The 19,166-nt window shown below is 33.3% G+C and overlaps 1 pseudogene; it reads left to right on the plus strand.

The window, feature by feature from the left end:
* Positions 1-1,975: 1,975 nt before the first annotated feature.
* On the plus strand, positions 1,976-3,166 carry LOC149214195 (phospholipase A1-Igamma3, chloroplastic pseudogene; annotated as a pseudogene).
* The last annotated feature ends 16,000 nt before the right edge of the window (positions 3,167-19,166 follow it).

The following is a 19,166-nucleotide window of genomic DNA, read 5'->3' on the forward strand; positions in this document are numbered from 1 at the left end:
ATTTAATTTATATGGCTGATCTACTATATTATTTGACACGTTGTTTAAGCTGCCAAGACTGTTCCGTTATCGTTTTTATTGCGTTCTAAAATTATTGACATCCTTAATCGTGAATAGCAAAATAAGATTCTCGCCTCGAATGGTCGAACGGTACGTAAGAAATTGGCGGCGACGACGGGACGACAGGAATTTATTATTACAGAATTCAGAGAAGCAGAAACAATTACTCGAAGGATGTTGCAGATGTGTCGTACACGTTTAAGAATCAATAATTAATTATTTTCTGAATTACGTGATAATCTGAAAAGCAATACGATTTGTTTCCACACATGATCCAGATGCATCCGCCTGTTAAATGTGTGAAAATCCTGCAATTTTTAGAAATTTTAAATTATAAGATGATTCGAATGTACACTGATTCAATGAACAACTGTGAAATAACAAGAGTGTAAAGGTGCAAAATGGTAATATTAAATAAATTAATTGGATTAAATGGTAATCGAAAATGAGTTAGGTTTAGTAAACGTGGATATTTAAGAATATTGGGAAATTAATTAGGATATTAAATTTTAACGATAATCATTGCACGTGTAATTGGAGATTTGAGTTATCAATTTGTGTTTCCTCATAGCAGTTATATATGTTGTTTTGTTTATAGTAGTTAGTGATGTTGTTTTATTATTGGTTTAATAATTGACTCTTATTTTTAGAATATGGTAGTTGTTAATTTTTTTTAAAAATATTAATTTGTTTTTAAATAAAAAATAAAAATATTATAAAAATTTATGTATATGGATAAATTACATTTTGTTAAAAAAATAAGTATTATTGTTATATTTTTAATTGAAAATAATAAATTGATATTGGTTTAGTCTAATTAATAGAAGAAATGATTTTCTTCGCTGGAATTTTTAATACAACTTTAAGCAAGATTGTGATTTGTGTTGTTTAAAATACATTTTGAATGCATAAATGTATTTAGCACTCTAAAAATCTAATAAATTCTCAAATTAAACCACTTAAGCTTAGGGGTTGCATAACTAATCCATAGCAGCCAATTTTTAGCTAAATAAAGTAAGAAAATTTTCCAAAAAAAACTACTTTAAATATATTTAAATAATTTTTTATTACAAAAATAAATTCAGCTCCATCAAAAATCCTTTATAAAAAATAAAAATAAAAACTAGACATCTTAAAACTTAATAGTTATAAATGCTGTATTTCAAATAATTCTACCATATTTTTACAAAATTATATTTATGCCTTAAATTTATAATTAAAAAATCTGTACTAAATTTTTAGCAAAATAAAGTAGAAAAAACAACAATAAAAAGGCATTGCGCCCACTAGTTAAACTTGAGGAGATTCGCCGCTTTGAGAAAATAACATAATTACATAATTACAGCTTGAGATAAAGATTGGCATGTGTTACTGTGGATAAGATGAACTGACAACGATTAGATTGATGTAGTTGACAGAGTCAAACCTGCTGCTATCTGAAACTATTTGTCCAATCACATGAGAGAGATGGCACGCCAAATTTTCTGGCAACCTTCAACGAGGATGAGAAATATGTAATCGTACGTCCCTAGGTTTGAACAATTCCTAACATTTCGTTGAAAGCCAGGAATTTGCAGTCAATTTAGGATCGGAAAATCACAGAATTCTTATGCTTATGCGACCATGTCAAATCTTCCAAATTCAAAATCAAACGTGCGTGTTTCTGCAAATTATCATATCCACACAACACCACTTTCTAATCTATGTTATATATTATAGCCACATGATCTGTGTATACATACCTACTTGCACATAAGATTGCAAATCTCTCTAGTATGTAAAACTGCTGAAGCTAAGCCCTGGTTAGCCCCCCTGGCCTTCACTTGATCACGACATTGCAATTCAGAAATCTTAGAACTGTGGTTGAAACTCAGAAATTGTTAGAATGTTATATCAGATGATGCACCCGTATAGGATGAGGGTAATTCCTTCATGTTTGACAACTTCAAGCTTCGATGGTACTCTTCTGCATCAAGAATTCGGGGCACCAAAACCAATCAAAATCAATTCGAGTGGGATTCATCAAACCGGACTACTTGCCGATATGTGGCAAGATATCCAAGGAGCAAACTTGTGGAATGGGTTATTAAATCCAATCAATCTACTTTTGAAAGAGGAGATACTTAGATATGGTGATTTCGCACAGTTATGCTATGATGCATTCGATACTAAAGTTTGCATGAGTTCTTATGGTGGGTGTAAATACAGCCCTGATGAAATATTTTATAGTAATTATAACGTGGCCGGTAATTGGCAAGCTTACTATGGGTATCGAGTCACCAAGTATTTGTATACTGAGACTGATATTATATTGGGGAGGCAGACAGAGCAATCTATTTGGATTGGCTTTATTGCGGTCTGCACAGATGCTCAACAAATACGAAGAGCCGGCCGGAGAGATATTATAATAGCGTGGAGAGGAACCCAAACATCTCAAGAATGGATACAAGATCTCACAGATATTTTAGTTCCTGCTCGATTATCAACTACGAATGGTCTCAAGGAGAAGGGCGTCCGAGTAGAGAAGGGATTTCTAAATTGTTATAATTCTACAAGAGAAACTGCTCGTTCAGAAGTTATAAGACTCTTAGATAAATACAAGGACGAGGCCTTGAGTGTTACTTTAACTGGGCACAGTTTAGGAGCTGCTCTCGCAACCTTATGCTCATATGATGTTAAACAAATTCTGAACTTACATTCACCAGCACGCCCTATACCTGTTACTGTGTTTGCATTCGCCTCTCCACGCGTAGGGAATAGAGCATTCGCCCAAAGAATGGAAGAACTTGGTGTTAAGGTGCTTCGTTTGGTGAATAAGAACGATATTGTTCCCAAATTTCCTGGACTTGTTGTGAATGAGAACTCATGGGGATGGTTCAGAAATTTGTTGAGTTGGCTTCCCTGGACATATTTTCATGTTGGGGTCGAAGTTGTTTTGGACAACAATAACTCCCCCTTTCTGAAACATACGTGCAATCTTGTTAACGCGCACAATTTAGAGGTGTATCTTCATCTGATCGACGGTCTGCGACTTACTGATCGAAAACCTTGGCATTCGTCCTCGTTGGTTCCAGCAGCAACAGGAAGATCGAATTTGCAAGGCTGAATATGGCCACTCTAGCAGTATTCCCGAAACCCCATGAAGAAATTGTATCGGGCTGTTTGCAAGATGTATATGGCCTTTGGTAGCTACATATTATCATAGAATGTGGTTGTCAGCCAATCAGTGATCTGTTACCGAAAAAGTGGATCATGCAATCCAATGCATCCCAATCATAAGTGATCATAAAATAGAAAATGCCAATCAAAAGCAATCCTTTGTTATTAGGGCACGGGAATATGTTCGATGACCATAATAGTATCTATGTTCATCGAACATATTAACTAATATACATAGAAACGACTAATAACTAATATAGAAACGACTGTTAAATGTCCGTATAAATATAACTAACATAGACAGACTGTTAAATTCCTATATAAATATAAAATTTATATATATATATATATATATTTAAAAAATAATTTTTGACTATGGAAATTTATTTTCACTTTATTATGAAGGTTATTAATATATAAATAGGATTTGTTAAAATACCATGGACCAATACCATAGGTTATCAATACCTTATGACCAAAAAATCAAAACTCATTTCATATAATAATCATGCATATGACATTTTTGTTTCAATTAATTAATTTTATTTCAATTAATGAAATTAAATAAAAAGACATTAAAAGAGTAATTACTTTGAAATTATTTATTAGCCTTTCATATATGTATACTACTAAGTATATTCTTGAAAATTTTATGGAGGTTAAATCACTATCATCCATGTAATAATTATTGATAACTAAATTAGAATTCTGAAAGCCCAACTCCTAAATATACATGCCTATTGACATAAAAATATCCCTACCATAAAAATATTAGAGAGATATATTATTATATAAAAATCATTTCTCCTTACAGTATATTTTAAACATTAATCCTGATATTATAATATTTATGTAATATTTTTTTCCATACCTAGTAGTTTTACTTTTTGTAAGGAAAGAAACCTAGATCAAATTCTCCTCTCCCTGCAATAACTTAGAACCAACATATTTAAAGTTTAGGAACGATGGTGGTAGGCTTTTGTTATGACACTTTAATGCTAGAAATGAAAGTAATCAATCTATTCGTTTGACTAATGATTCTAAACCTACTCCTGTATAGTTAAATGGGGACTTTTTTTTAGCTAACATATAGAAAACAAAGCTAATAAAGCTTTACAATTGTCATGATCTAGAAGTTTGCAATAGTCTTATGAAGTGGACAACATCCAACCAAATTACATGTATTCATGGGCTATATAAAAGGTAGATATGTGATATATGATATCCCTATCTAAAATCAAATAGTAAATTTTAATCTTTTAAATCACAATTATCGTAATGTTCATAACAAATATTTTACACTAACTCTTTATTTTATGGAAAAGAAAAAACAAAAGACCAATTAAATAAAATTATAAATTAAGATAATTTCCTTCTTAAAGAAAATTACAATTTTTTTAAGAATTTTAAAATTCAATACATATCCTATATTATAAGAACAATATTTGAAACATCTTTGATGTATTTGCAATAATCCTTTGGATTATGTTAACAAGTTATATGAGGCATTGTGATGTGAAAAGAGAAATAGACAAATCAACCCTTGATATGATAATAAGTGAGATACTGTGTGAAATTGTTAGAAAATTCATTAGGGATGTCTCTAATGAGTTATTAAAATTTGATATCATAGATAGGTACAAAGCACCAATTATTGCCAAATAATTTTTGTATAAGTAGGAAGAGATATAAACATTTGTAGCTAACTAAACTAGATCATTAGAAATTTGGGATGTAAATTATGAATAAAAAAAATAAAAAAATGATATGTTTAGCAATTGGAAATTGTAATTTGAAAACATTTATAAATTCCTAACACCAAGGAGAAAACTCCAAATTTGAGGACAAAACCTTTCTATAGAAATCATCAATATAAAGGATAAAAAGATCACAAAAGGGAAATCTAAGGAGATCAAATTCCCCAAGATTACATTTTTAAATTGGAGGGCCCATTCACTCACTCCATACACATAATATTTTCAATTTAGTATCCAAGCAAGGTTTCCCCAAACCTTGGATACAAAGCCTCATTGTACTTATTTTTCAAATTGGGGACAAAAATAATCCCTCTAAGTACAACAAGGTTATGATTAGTCTAATTTTAGCAAAAGCTATGTGGAATTCTTTTTTAAAAAGAATATTAGTGTATGAATATAAACATTAGAGGGAAATTCATCCTAAAAAGTGCCAATGAGATTTTCATATACATAACATGTAAACCAATCAAAATACCTTCAATTTTAAAAGAGGTACATGTAAATATTTTGGAGGGAAAATAAAAAATTATAATTGTATTTTTGACGTATTGTCTTACAGGTTTACTTAAATTTCAAGTGTATGCACTTTTTCTTCATTCCACATCCAACGAGTACCCATTATGCATACTTCTCAAAACTATCAATGTGGGCCTTCTGAGAAGTATACATAATGGGTACTCGTTGGATGCTAGTGTCTACAATTGAAATTTGAATAAAACAATAAGCAGATAAGCGAAAAATACAAATGAAAAAAAGTAGTTTTCATTTTTCGCTCCAAAATTCATAATTATTAATTTATTATTTTAACTATTATTTTATTATTTTTCCTTAGAAGGCTACTTTTAGGCTGAAATTTCCTCTAATGTCCATGCAAAAAAACTAAAGCCTAGGCCAAATTGAGGGTTAGAATTCAAGTATAGAATACCTTGTTACACTTAGATCATTATGAAGAGGTGTTGCAATAATAAAGTTGATCCTCTTTGTTGTTTCATTGACTTTAGAAAGGTTTTTGACATAATGCCCATAATGAAACTTTGGAATAGGTTAGAAGAGATGAAAGTTCTTTTCAAGTTGAGAGTTTTTACACTAAGGCTATATGAGAAAATTATTTCCAAGTTTAGGAACACCAAGGGTTAGTAAAAGGAAATAATTAAAATATAGGAGTTAATAGAGGTTCACCCCTATCCCCTACCTTTTGTTATATATACATTAATAGGTCACCTAATAATGCTTTGAGGAAACAGATTATGTCAACAAATCATTGGTTTAGTCATCATCCTTCTTCTTTACATTGTTTATAATGTTCTTTTGGTGGAAAGTCCTTGTGATCATAGAAAGAAACCAAGAATCCCAAATTATTTGTACTCTAGTATGGTTTTACTTTTTCAAACTAACAAAGTAAATATTATGATAATTAAATTGAAAAGGACCAATTATGGTGCACCCATATAGAACAAAAACAACTTATATTGATTTTGCATAGATATTTTGAAATATATATTTATCATAAACTAAACTAGATCTGCAACATTAAAATAAGAAAAAATGGAGGGTAGAAAGCTTATCATGGTCTTGAAAATAATTATAAACTAGTTGAAATTCAAATATTAGATTTACGATGAAAATCCTTTTTTGTTACCTTATATGGATATGAAATTTAGGGATGCAATATATCTATAGAATCACGGATTTAAAAAAAAAAAGAATCAAAAGGAGTTTATAAATTAAACACCAAAGTTAAAGGAAATACACCTCTCCTAGCCTCCCCATAAATGAGAATATTTCATCTAAGGATACAAATATGACAAGGTATCTAATGTACAAGAACAAATCATCCACATGGCTTCCAAATGTTTCTTCAAAGTCTAGCCAAAGCCAACTATGACTAAAAAGGGATGACATGCAACTACCAAATCTTGGTTAAGCCATTAAGAATAAAGGAAGATCTACAAAATAATGATAACATTAGAAATATTATAACATCAAAATTTAAGAAGAAATTGGGATCTGATAAAGAATTAAAGGATAAAAGAAAATTAAGATACTATAAATAGGTGATTAACCCTGATCTATAAAATAAAAAATATCTCCTTATTTTGACTACTATAAATAAGAGTATTGACATTATTAAAATAAAAATAGACTCTCACAAGCTCCATATCCAAACTAGAAATTACACAAATTCTAAAGCACAATGGGTTGGAAATATATATCATCTTTGTTGCACTATAAAAGTTGAAAAGGAAAAAACACTCTCTCTTCAAATGTGTTCCAAATTCCATTATTAGACCTCAATTTCAGAATATTTGTCACAATATCAACCTCATAACGTTTTAATCCATAAAAACTGTAATAATCCTTGAAAATTTACCCTGATGATTTTTGAGCACATAAAAAAGAAATCTAAATAATCTTATAAACTAAATCTAACCTCAATGAACATTATCCATCATCATTATCATTATCATTATTCTTAATCAATCATTATAATTGAAAACTAACCATCACAAGTGTAAAGTTACTAATTCACTAACTACATTATTCTTTCCTATATAAATATGAACATATTCAAAACAAAACCATCTCTCTCATTCTACCTACTAAACAAAAATGGTTTTAAGGTATGCCCTTGTATGCGTAAATACTAACATGTGTATCTATTAGTAAGTAGGCTTTGAAATACATACAAAGTTAGATCTAAGACTTTTGTCATCTATAATGTAGAAGAAAGTCTTTCGGATTAAACACATTGGTAGGATTTGGTTGATGTTTCGAACCAACTAATGTGGTTCATCCTCAGAACTAGGTGAAATCCATCAATAAGGAATAAATAGTAAGGATGCAACATTGCCCAGGGTTAGCCGTAAAAAACTAGTTGTTGGTGAATTGGTTAATAGGTAAAGAAAATAATTATTAGGGAGTTAGTGGTAAGGGGAAACTAGTTGTTAAGGAATAAATAAAAATAAAATATTGAGTTTTAATATTATCGAATTAATGTAAATTAGTCATTTAATAATAAATTATTTTATTTTATTTGTTATAGGTTGACTAATAAGAAAACTAGACATTATGAATAAAAAGTTATTAAATTCAAGTTTATAATATTTTAGAAAGGGATGAATAAGTTCTTCAAAGAGGAAGCCATGCAAAATATATCGAATTAGAGTTAAAGGATAGAAAGAAGAAATATAATACTATAAATTTTATATGGTTAAACAAAAAATAAAAATTAAATTAAATAAATAAATAAATACATGAATAATTAATTGATAATAATAATAATAATTAATAAATAAAAATCAAAATAGGGGATCAAGGAAGAAGAAAAATAAAATAAAACTAAAACTAAATAAATAAATAAATATAAAAATAGGGGATCAAGGCAAAAAACTGTAGGAATCTACATGGTAAGTTCCTCAGACAGAACACCAAAGGACACCGCTCACAAACAGATCACAGATCAATACACCAGTATTTTGACGTGGTTAAAACCCTCAAAGAGGGAAACAGTCCATGGCCTGAGCCAACGGGGCCACTTCAGGCAATTTATTAATAAAAGAATGAAAATTTACATAAGATTCTCTCATGAACGGTTAACCTACAAATGACCCTCCATGCTCTTTAAATAGAGATCATGGACCAATCGGGTGTTAACCCACGGATCAAGTGTTCGTAATACTGAGGAGAGAATGAACCATCAGATCACTACATATCGTGACCGTCTGATTGTAAGTTAAAAAATGCACATAGTAAAGAAACACACTTTACCTAACTCTATACTAGACCAAGTTGTACTTAACTATTTCCTATGTGTCGGAATATCCTAACATCCCCCCTTAAGAACAACTTCGGATAAGATTGAAGGATTTACAAATATGAAACAATAGGAGAAGGAAGGAGGAACTAGAGCCTATCCCCCTTTAGTGACAACTTCCTGAACTCCAACCATAAATCGAAGTTTAGTGAACTTCGCCTCTGTGAGAGCCTTTGCAAAGATGTCTGCAACTTGATCATCTGTTGAACAATATTGCACCTCAAGAACATGGTCATGAATGAGATTTTTGGTGAAGTGCATGTGCAGTTCAATGTGTTTGTTGTACTGATGTTGGACTGGATCTTTGCATAGTTGAATGGAACTTTGATTATCACACCAAAGTGTAGTCGGATGCTACAGCTGAAAGCCAAACTTTGACAGGATCTGACGAAGCCATAAGGCTTCCTTACTAGCTTCTACGGCACCACGATACTCTGCTTCTGTTGAAGAAAGAGAAATGGCACCTTGTTTCTTGCAAGCCCATGTAATAGGTCCTGAACCAAGAGTGAACACATAACCTGCAGTAGACTTCCGATCATCAAGGTCACCAGCCCAATCGGAATCAGTGAAACCAACCAATAGAGGAGATGCTTCAGCACTGTAATGAATCCCAAACTAAACTGTACCTCGAACATAACGAAGTATTCTTTTAGCTTCTTTCCAATGACTTTCACGTGGGTTTTGCATAAACCGAGCAACAAGGCCAACAACAAAGGAAAGGTCAGGACGAGTATGGGTTAGATACAAAAGTTTTCCTACAAGTTGACGGTATAAGGTAGCATCAACTTCAGGAGAAGTACAAGTGACTAAAAGTTTGACTCCAGACTGAAAGGGAGAAGGGGCTGGCTTACAGTCTTCCATGTGAAAATGGAGTAGAATATCACAAGCATACTTGGATTGGGAAAGGGAAATACCTTCCTCGGATTGCAAGACTTGAAGACCAAGAAAATAATGTAAGTATCCTAAGTCTGTCATTTCAAAATTCCTTTTAAGGATAGAACTCACATGGTTTATGAGGTTCGGATCACTACCAGTCAGGATAAGATCATCAACATAAAGAACAAGAATGATAAGAGACTTGCCCACTCTCTTGGTGTAGACAGTATTGTCAGAATGACACCTAGAAAAGCCATTTTCTAAAGGAAAGTTATCCATTTTGGCATACCAAGCTCGAGGAGCTTGCTTGAGACCATAAAGGGATTTCTTAAGCTGACATACAAGGCTGGAGTCTGTTTGTATAAAGCCAATAGGTTGTTCCATATAGATTTCTTCATGCAAGTCCCCATGCAAGAAGGCGGATTTAACATCCATCTGATGGACTTCCCATTTGAAAGAGGCAGCAAGGGAAAGAACAAGGAAGATAGAGTTAATTTTGGCAACAGGGGAGAAGGTTTCAGTATATTCAATTCCTCCAACTTGTGAAAAACCCTTAGCAACAAGACGAGCTTTATGTTTATCAACTTTCCCATCTAGTCCATACTTGGTTCTGTAAACCCATTTGCATCTAACAATTTTTCGTCCCTTTGGTAGAGGAACAAGATCCCATGTATCATTTTCCAATAATGAATGATATTCTTCATCCATAGCTGCTTCCTAATCTGGATGGCCTGAAGCTTTTGTGAAGGTGTCAGGATCATAATTCACTGAAGTTTGAGCCAGTAAAGAAGAGGCTCTCTCGAATTGAGAACGTGTACGTCGTTGATCTGTAGGATCACTGGCAAGATCACCTGCTGCATCCCGAGTAGCACAGACCCATTTTGGAAGCTGTGGAGCTGAAGGAGGATCCTGAGAAGGTGGGGGAGGATTTTCATCCTCACTTTCATCATCTGAAGAATAAATCTTTTCAAAAGTAGAAAAGATAGGGAGAGGTGGCACATCCATCGAACTAGGCTCGCAAGCCGATATATTTTCAGCAAACTTTACATCTCTTCTAAAGATAACATTTTTGGACTTAAGTGGAATAAGTCTATATCCTTTGACATCTTCAGAATATCCAACAAAAATACATTTTTCACTCTTAGGTTCTAAAGCTTTATGTTTCTCATCTGGAATACGGGCCCATGCTTCACTTCCAAAAACACGAAAGTGACTTACATCTTGTTTGATTGAGCTCCATGCTTCTTCTGGAGTGATATTCTTTAAAACCTTAATAGGAGTGCGATTTATTATGTAATTTGCACAGTTAATTGCTTCTACCCAATAATTAAGACTAAGTCCTTTAGATTGAAGCATACAGTTAGATTTCCTTTAATGTGCGATTCTTCCTTTCAGCTACACCATTTTGTTGTGGAGTATATGGAACAGTATGTTGCATTTGAATTCCATTCTCAGTGCAAAAGTTGATGAATGTGTTTTTAACATATTCTCCGCCATTATCAGATCTTAGATTAAGAATTTGATGTCCAAATTGTTTTTCAACAAAGGCCTTAAAGGCCAAGAACATGTTAAATACTTCACTCTTGAGTTTTAAGAAGTATACCCAAGTGTGTCTGGATAAATCATCAATGAAAGTTAAGAAATACTTGTAGCCAGAGAATGAAGCAACAGGAAGTGGACCACATAAATCACTATGCACGAGCTATAAAGGGGCTTAGGCGTGCCAAGAGGCACATTTTTCAAAACTGTCCCGATGATGTTTTCCGAGTACACATTCGGAACAAACACCATCTCTGCAAGATACTATTGGAAGACCTGTCACCATATTTTATTTACACAGATTCTGAAGAGAGCGATAGTTTAAGTGACAAAATCGCTCATGCCAAAGTTTGCTCACTTCATCATTATGAGCAACAAATACTGAGGGAAGATTTGATGACCCAAATTTGTGAAACTTACACAACCTTGTAGAATCATCAGCAATGCCAGTAGCTAAAATCTGTCTAGGATCTCTTAGGTCCTTAATTACAACATCATGAGGTGAAAATTCAACAATTTTACCTTCACCTGAATGGGTTATCTGATATACAGATAGAAGGTTGCAGGATAAGGTTGGAACACATAATACATCATTAAACTGACCATTGTCTATATGAACAGTTCCAGTCCCTACAACACTAAGAGATCTATCATCACCAACATATATATTTTTGGTGTTACAATCATTTAAAGAAGAAAACATGGCTTTGTTTTTGGCCATGTGATAAGAAGCTCCAGAATCAATGAGCCACTCATGAGAATGAGAAGAAGAAGATACATTTAGTGCATAGACAGACCGAGATGCTTAACAACCACATGCAGAAAGTGCCATTCCTGAAGATGAAGTTGAAGTTGAAGATTGCTCCAAATAGATGTTATGCTTCTTCATTGCTGCTTCCAAGGCATCCATCTTCTTAAAGCATTTGGATTCTAAGTGGCCATCTTGATTACAAAAGTTGCAATGTCTATCAGTCTTCTTCCCTTTGTTTTTATTTGTCTTATCATTTTGTTGAAATGATTTTTCGTTTTGAGGTGGAAATTGCTTAGGACCCTTGTTTGTTTTAGAACCATTCCTTTTAGGATACGACTTCTTAGGATTCTTCGAATTTGGTTGCTGCTGGGTAGCTAACGCTTTCTTAGAAGAGTTTCCAAGATGAAGAAGACCAAGGTGTAAGAGTTTTTCTTGTTCTCTTATTAGAGAATCACAAAAGGAATCAAAGGAAGGGGACTTGTAGGCTTGTCCTTGAGAAATGAAGGCTTCTCTTGTAGAATGGAAGGTGGAAACAAACACATAATAGGCTAGTCCCAACTTAGTAAGAATGGAGTAGATAAGGCTACTATCTTCTTTCTTAACCTTAACACCTTCCAAGAGAAGTCTAAGGGTCTTGAACTTGGACAAAAAATCTTCAATGCAAGAAAAATTATTGGGGTCCAATGTAAGAAATTCATTTTCAAGTTGATGGGCTTTAAGTTCATTTTTAATTCCAAAGACATTAGTAATTTGTTTCATTGCTTCATCAGGAGTATCAAGTTCTGCAAAATGGAACCTAAGATCTGGAGAAATAGACATCCCTATCAACCCACGTGCTTGGTCTTGCCTATTTTCCCATTTAGCTGCCTTGTCTTCATCTTTTGGTTTGGTCTCTTGGCCTGTGGTTATTCTGTAAAGACCTTTACTTCTAAGTAAATCCACAATGTAGGACCACCATTGGAAGTAGTTGGTGCTATCAAGAATAACTTGGCATGGACTTTCCATTTTAAAAACACTGAAGCTATAGATGCTGAAACTAAGAATTTCAATGGAAAGATCTTGAAAAATTAGGCTATTTAAAAAAAAACGGTTCTGAAAACAGCTTCCGGATGAAGAAGTTATGGCTTTTTGAAGAAAATTTGATGAAGTCCCCGACGAAGTGTGGGAATGTGCAAAAATGAGAAATCCGCCCCCACAAAATGGAGACTTGAACCCAAGACCTCTACTCTCATAAATTAGCTTTGCACCAAGTGAGATATACAAAAAGTTTGAGAGAGAGAGGGGGGGGGGGGGGGGGGGAGTTGATGTTTTGGGTTGCGTGCTTGCTTTGAGAAAGCTCTTTTTCCCTACAAAACAAAAAACACAAAACCCAACATGGACATACAAAAAGAACGAACCTTGCGGCTTGAAGTTAGCTTTAGCCGGAAACTTAATATTTTCAAAAACGAACCTTGCGGCTCGAAGTTAGCTTTAGCCGAAAACTAAATATTTTCCTCAATGTTTCTGATTTTCTGAGATCACACTAAGGCGTAGTGGAAAAGAGCATACGCATGAGAAAAATCCTTCCTTTCTATTTCTGATTTGCCCAGATTGCACAGAGTCGCAAGGCAAAGAGCATACGCAGAAATGAAAGGTATAGATCCAGTAATAAAAAAATCTAAATAAACCGAAAACCAAAATAAACAGAGAGAAAATAACTGTAAACTGCAAATAAACACTGTATACCTCCAGATCTTAAAAATGACGCACCTAGGGCTACCAGAAACCTTTTCACGTGAAACAAAAGGGTTTCCTCACTGGAACAGAGGCTCCCAACACAACAGAGTAGTCCTCTCAGCCCGAAAGCAGTCAAAAATAGTAGATCTAGGAAACGGTAGTCGGATGCAGTTCTACCGGCTTCAGATTTGGATCACCAACGGACGCGGCCCTCAAATAGCTCTGATACCATGTAGGAATTTACAGGGTAAGTTCCTTAGACAGAACACCAAAGGACACCGCTCACAAATAGATCACAGATCAATACACCAGTATTTTGACGTGGTTAAAACCCTCAAAGAGGGAAACAGTCTACGGCCTGAGCCAACGCGACAACTTCAGGAAATTTATTAATAAAAGAATGAAAAATTACATAAGCTTCTCTCATGAATGGTTAACCTAAAAATGACCCTCCATGGTCTTTAAATAGAGATCATGGACCAATCGGGTGTTAAACCACGGATCAAGTGTCGATAATACCGAGGAGAGAATGAACCGCCGGATCACTACATATTGTGACCGTCGGATTATAAGTTACAAAATGTACATAGTAAAGAAACACACGTTACCTAACTCTATACCTAACTCTATACTAGACCAAGTTGTACTTAACTATTTTCTATGTGTCGGAATATCCTAACATCCCCCCTTAAGAACAACTTGGGATAGGATTGAAGGATTTACAAATATGACACAATAGGAGATGGAAGGAGGCACTAGAGCCTATAAAAACAAATATAATAAATATAATAAATAAATAAATAAAACAAATCAATCAATAAAAATAAGGGATCAAGGCAAAAAACAAATAAAATAAATAAATCAATAAATAAATAAAAAAGGAGAGGGGAGAAGAAAGGAATGATGAGTTACGATGAGAGAGCTAGAATCCAACTCTTACTCAGTTTCCAACTATCATCCCTATTGAGATTATTGGCATGCCTCTCGATCTCAATCGCCTCCCTAAGCTTCCTATGGTGGAAGTGATCTACCTTAGTGATGACTTTGGATTCTTCAATGCAGACATGGTGTTTTGATTTTTCTGCATGCTCAGCTAAGGCTGATGAGTGGGAGCAGTTGTGTGTAATGTCTGTAGCATGCTCATTTATTATCTATTTAATAGATCTACCTATTTCTCCAATTTAGGAAATACCATAGGAGCAGGGAACAAGGTAGACCCCTTTCGAGTCCTTAGGATCAACAGGGTCTTTAACAGATCTAAGAGAGTTCTTAATGGTCTTGAGTGGTTTGAATGAAGAAGTGATATTAATCTACTTGAGGATATGGACAATCCTATCTGTGGTTCCTTGGATATACGGGAGATGAACCTTAGAGATAGGATCATCACGAGAATGCTTAACTCTAGACTCTTTGCAGGCTCTATGAAAGTCCTTGACACTTTGAGATTTGCTATACCCATTATTTCTAAACACTTCAAGAAGATGAGATTTCTCCTTCTCAAGGTGGCTATCATCAGATATTCTTAGAGAACGGGTAGCAAGAGTGTTAATAGCCCTGAATTTCTCAGTCCGGAAATGATGAGAACTTGCATGGAGTTAATGTTCAGCGTGAGTCTTTTTCCAATAGACTTGGTGACAAATGGAACCATCACTCATCCTCGAAAGGAGAATGTCGAAAAAGGGAAGGTGATCATCCACCTTAACTTCCGTCATGAACTTGATGGAGTCAGATTTGGAATTAACATGGTTAAGGAACATGCTAAGCTTCTCCCGACCATGAGGCCAGATGACACAGGTATTATCAACAAACCTATTCCATCTTTTAGGACGAAATTGAGCGGTGGCTAAGGCCTTGGTCTCAACATCTTCCATAAACAAGTTTGCGACAATAGGGTAAAGAGAGGAGCCCATCGCAACGCCACAAATTTTCCCATAGAAATCACCTTGGAAACTAAAGAAGGTCGAGGTGAGGCAGAGGCTGACTAAGTCGACAGTGCCTTTTTCAGTGATGCAATTTATGATATCAATGGATTCTTGGATGGGGATTTTGGTGTATAAGGAGACAACGTCAAAACTAACCAGCAAATCAACCGGTTCTATTTTGATATCTCTCCACTCTTCAATAAAGGTGGCAGAGCCTTTACAAAAAGGACCAGTGCCCCCAACAAGAGGATAAGCTTTCGAGCTAAGAATTTAGCAACAAGATAGGTGGGTCCGCCTATTGTGTTAATAATAGGTCTTAGTGGAGCCCTGGATTTATGAATCTTTGGGAGGCCATAGATCCTCTGGGCGAGGGGATTGCTTCCAAAGAGCATATTGGAAGGACTAAGAGACAGGTCCGACTTAATAGTAGTGGCTACATCCTTTGAGAAGGACTTAATGGGATTATTCTTAAGCTTGTTGTAACTACCACTGTTAGATAGATGGTCTAACATTTTGTGGACATAATCTAACTTATTAAGAATGACAACAGCTCCACCTTTATCTACTCTAAGGACAACAGTGTCAGGGTCATCCATTATGGATTTAAGGTCAAGAAATTCAACCTTGCTGAGGTTTTTCCTAGGGGGTTTAGCCTTCCTAAGAACAATAGCGCAATCTTCCCTAATGATTTCCTTAACATTATCGAGAAGGTCCTTAATACAGTACTCAATGCTACAGATAATGTCATCAATAGGAATCTTATTCGGGGCAAGGGAAAAATTGAGACCTTTATTAAGAAGACTAAAGAATCAAAGATTTTGCTCAAAAAATTAATCACATTCTTAAAACGTAAAATAGATATTATTATTATTTTTATTATTATCATTATTATCATTGTTGTCGTCATCATTGTTATTATTGTTGTTATTATTATTATTATTATTATTATTATCTAAATTTAATAATAATAATAAAATAGATCTATATTATTTCTATTACTAATTAAGTTCTTATCCTTAAATTTAATCAAGTTAAAAGAATATTTATTAAATCTATTATTATTAAAATTGTTCTTCTCATAAAGTCCATTATTTTTATTATGAAGAGATTTATTAAAATTAGAGGTGCTATTGTTATTCATACTATTGATACTCTTAATGTTAAAAGTCATATTATTCAAGTGATTATCAAACCTAGAAGAAGGTGTTCCACTAAAACCACAAAGGCCAACAGACTCAAAGCAATAGAGGGAATATGATTTTGAAGAGAGGGAGCTCGAATGAAGAGGGTCAGGGATAACGGAATTTGGTGATGAAAGGGAGTTGGAATGTAGAGGGTGAGCGATAATGGAAGAGCAAGAAGGGTTCGAGACGGGAGAGTGAGGGGAGGGTGACAAACTCGAAGAGGGGGGAAGGGTTTCTTACTACGTTGTTGCCAACGGATCTGAAACATGGTCCAAAACAAGGGACGAGGGGAATCGAGAGGAGGGTGCAGAGCACAGGGTGTCACACCCCTATACTTGCGGTAGTCTTTCAACCGCTTATAGTGAGGTGTGGCACCACTGAACACTTTCTTTTCACTAATATTTATGTTCATGGACTATGCCTTTACATTCGATACTTAGTTTTATTTTTCTTCACCAAGTATTATTATTAGCCTTTATACTAATGAACACCCATAGACATTCATTAGCCACAACAATTATAAATATACAACACAACTGCAACATTATAAAGGGAGGGGAAACTCCATGAATATGAGTCTTGCCCGAATTCAATATACTTTCAATCTTTCATAAAATATAAGTATACCTTGGAAATATTATGGAGCTTCGGACAAAGTTCTAAACAAATAAATAAATTAGGAAAGTTTGAGATCGTTATTCACTAAGATTTCACTGACATTGTTTTAGCAAGAAAGTGTTGCACATTTTCTCCATATAAATATCAATGTTAACCTAAGTGATAGATGTACCACTTTGCAAACATTATTCTAATATAGAAACAACTCAGGAACAATACATTTGAGCTCTATCCATTTCTTCCTCAATCGCAATATCCATAGTCAAAGTGGTCTCCCTGTTCGTAAATCATCCAAAGTTTGTATTTTTGTAGTTGTACTAGAAATGATCAACGTATTTTCCAAAGTCAAAATCTCATAAGTCCGGATTTTCCTTTTTAGATGTAGTATTTGACATCATGCATCTCTCTTCATGCTAGTGGCATGAAATTCTTCAATGGAAAAATCTATATCTATATCTATCTATATTTATCTTTATCTATATCTATCTATATTATGTTCTAGGTCAACAATTTTATGATTTAGATGAGAGCAAGTTAAAGTTTTCTAGATCAAGGAAGCTCCGTTCTGAAATTCTCAAATATCTCCCTTCCTTCCTAAATTCACTAAAAATAAATGGAAAGAAAGAAACTTGCTATCTCATGAATGTTAAAATACCAATTAAGATTTCAACATGAAAATCACATAGAGTAGATCCTCTATTTAAATCATTAACTGAATTGAGCAAGCAAGTGCGATAGTAATAAGATTTCCATGAAAACTCCCAAAGTTGAAACTCCCCGCAAATAATGTGGCAAAGTTTCTCCTCACAGCAGCAAATCAAGAAACTGTCCCCTTCTTGCTTTTTTTATTTCGGAAATTGCTTCAAAATCATGTTTATTATTTGTTTAAATGCATTTTATCTATTCATTTATATAACTAAATAGTGTTTTGAATTATTTTATTAATGTTTTTTTATATTTATATATATGTTTATTTTGAAATATTTTGTTAATGTTTTTTTATATTTATATATGTTTATTTTGAAATAAGATTTTTAGAATTTTAATTTGAATTTTTTTAATGTTTTTTTATATTTATATATGGGTTTATTTTGAAATAATATTTTTAGAATTTTATTTAGATTTTAATTTTTTTTTTTAATTTTTAATTTTTTATATTTATATGTATTTATTTTGAAATAATATGTTTAGAATTTTATTTAATTTTTTTTTTTTTTTTTTGTAGGCTAGTGCGGGACCTTTACATTTTTCCAACATACAACATCAATCGCCTCTGCAGGACTCGAACTTGGGTGGGGGTGCAACAGCATCCGCCCCTACCATTACACCATGCACGTCATGTGCTCTAATATGGGCTTTTGGAAGACATATAAAGAAAAATTTAGTGTTCATCTTCATCCTTCTGAGTGCTATAAAGATATGGATTTTTCCAATCCATGGTGCTTTGGAAATTGTATAATGAATTTTATTTAATTATTAATTAGATGGTACAGATTTAATATTCATGAAATATTATAAAACATTTTGAATAATAGTCTTAAATTAATAGTGAATATTTATTTATAAAGTATTTATAAATTTTTTTGTCCTCTTAATCAAATTAATTAATTAAAAATCTATCATAATAAACTATGATATTATAACAAAACTTATTTACAACTTAAGAATCTCCATAATAATGTGATGACAAATATGATTATAATAAAAATCTTATTACAAATTTTAAAATATATATATATACTTAACTCATATATTAATTTTTTTTAATAA

This window comes from Pinus tabuliformis, chromosome 1_1 (assembly GCF_031772625.1).
Source record: "Pinus tabuliformis cultivar Carrire ecotype Pingquan chromosome 1_1, CPIR1, whole genome shotgun sequence".
Lineage (NCBI taxonomy): Eukaryota > Viridiplantae > Streptophyta > Pinopsida > Pinales > Pinaceae > Pinus > Pinus tabuliformis.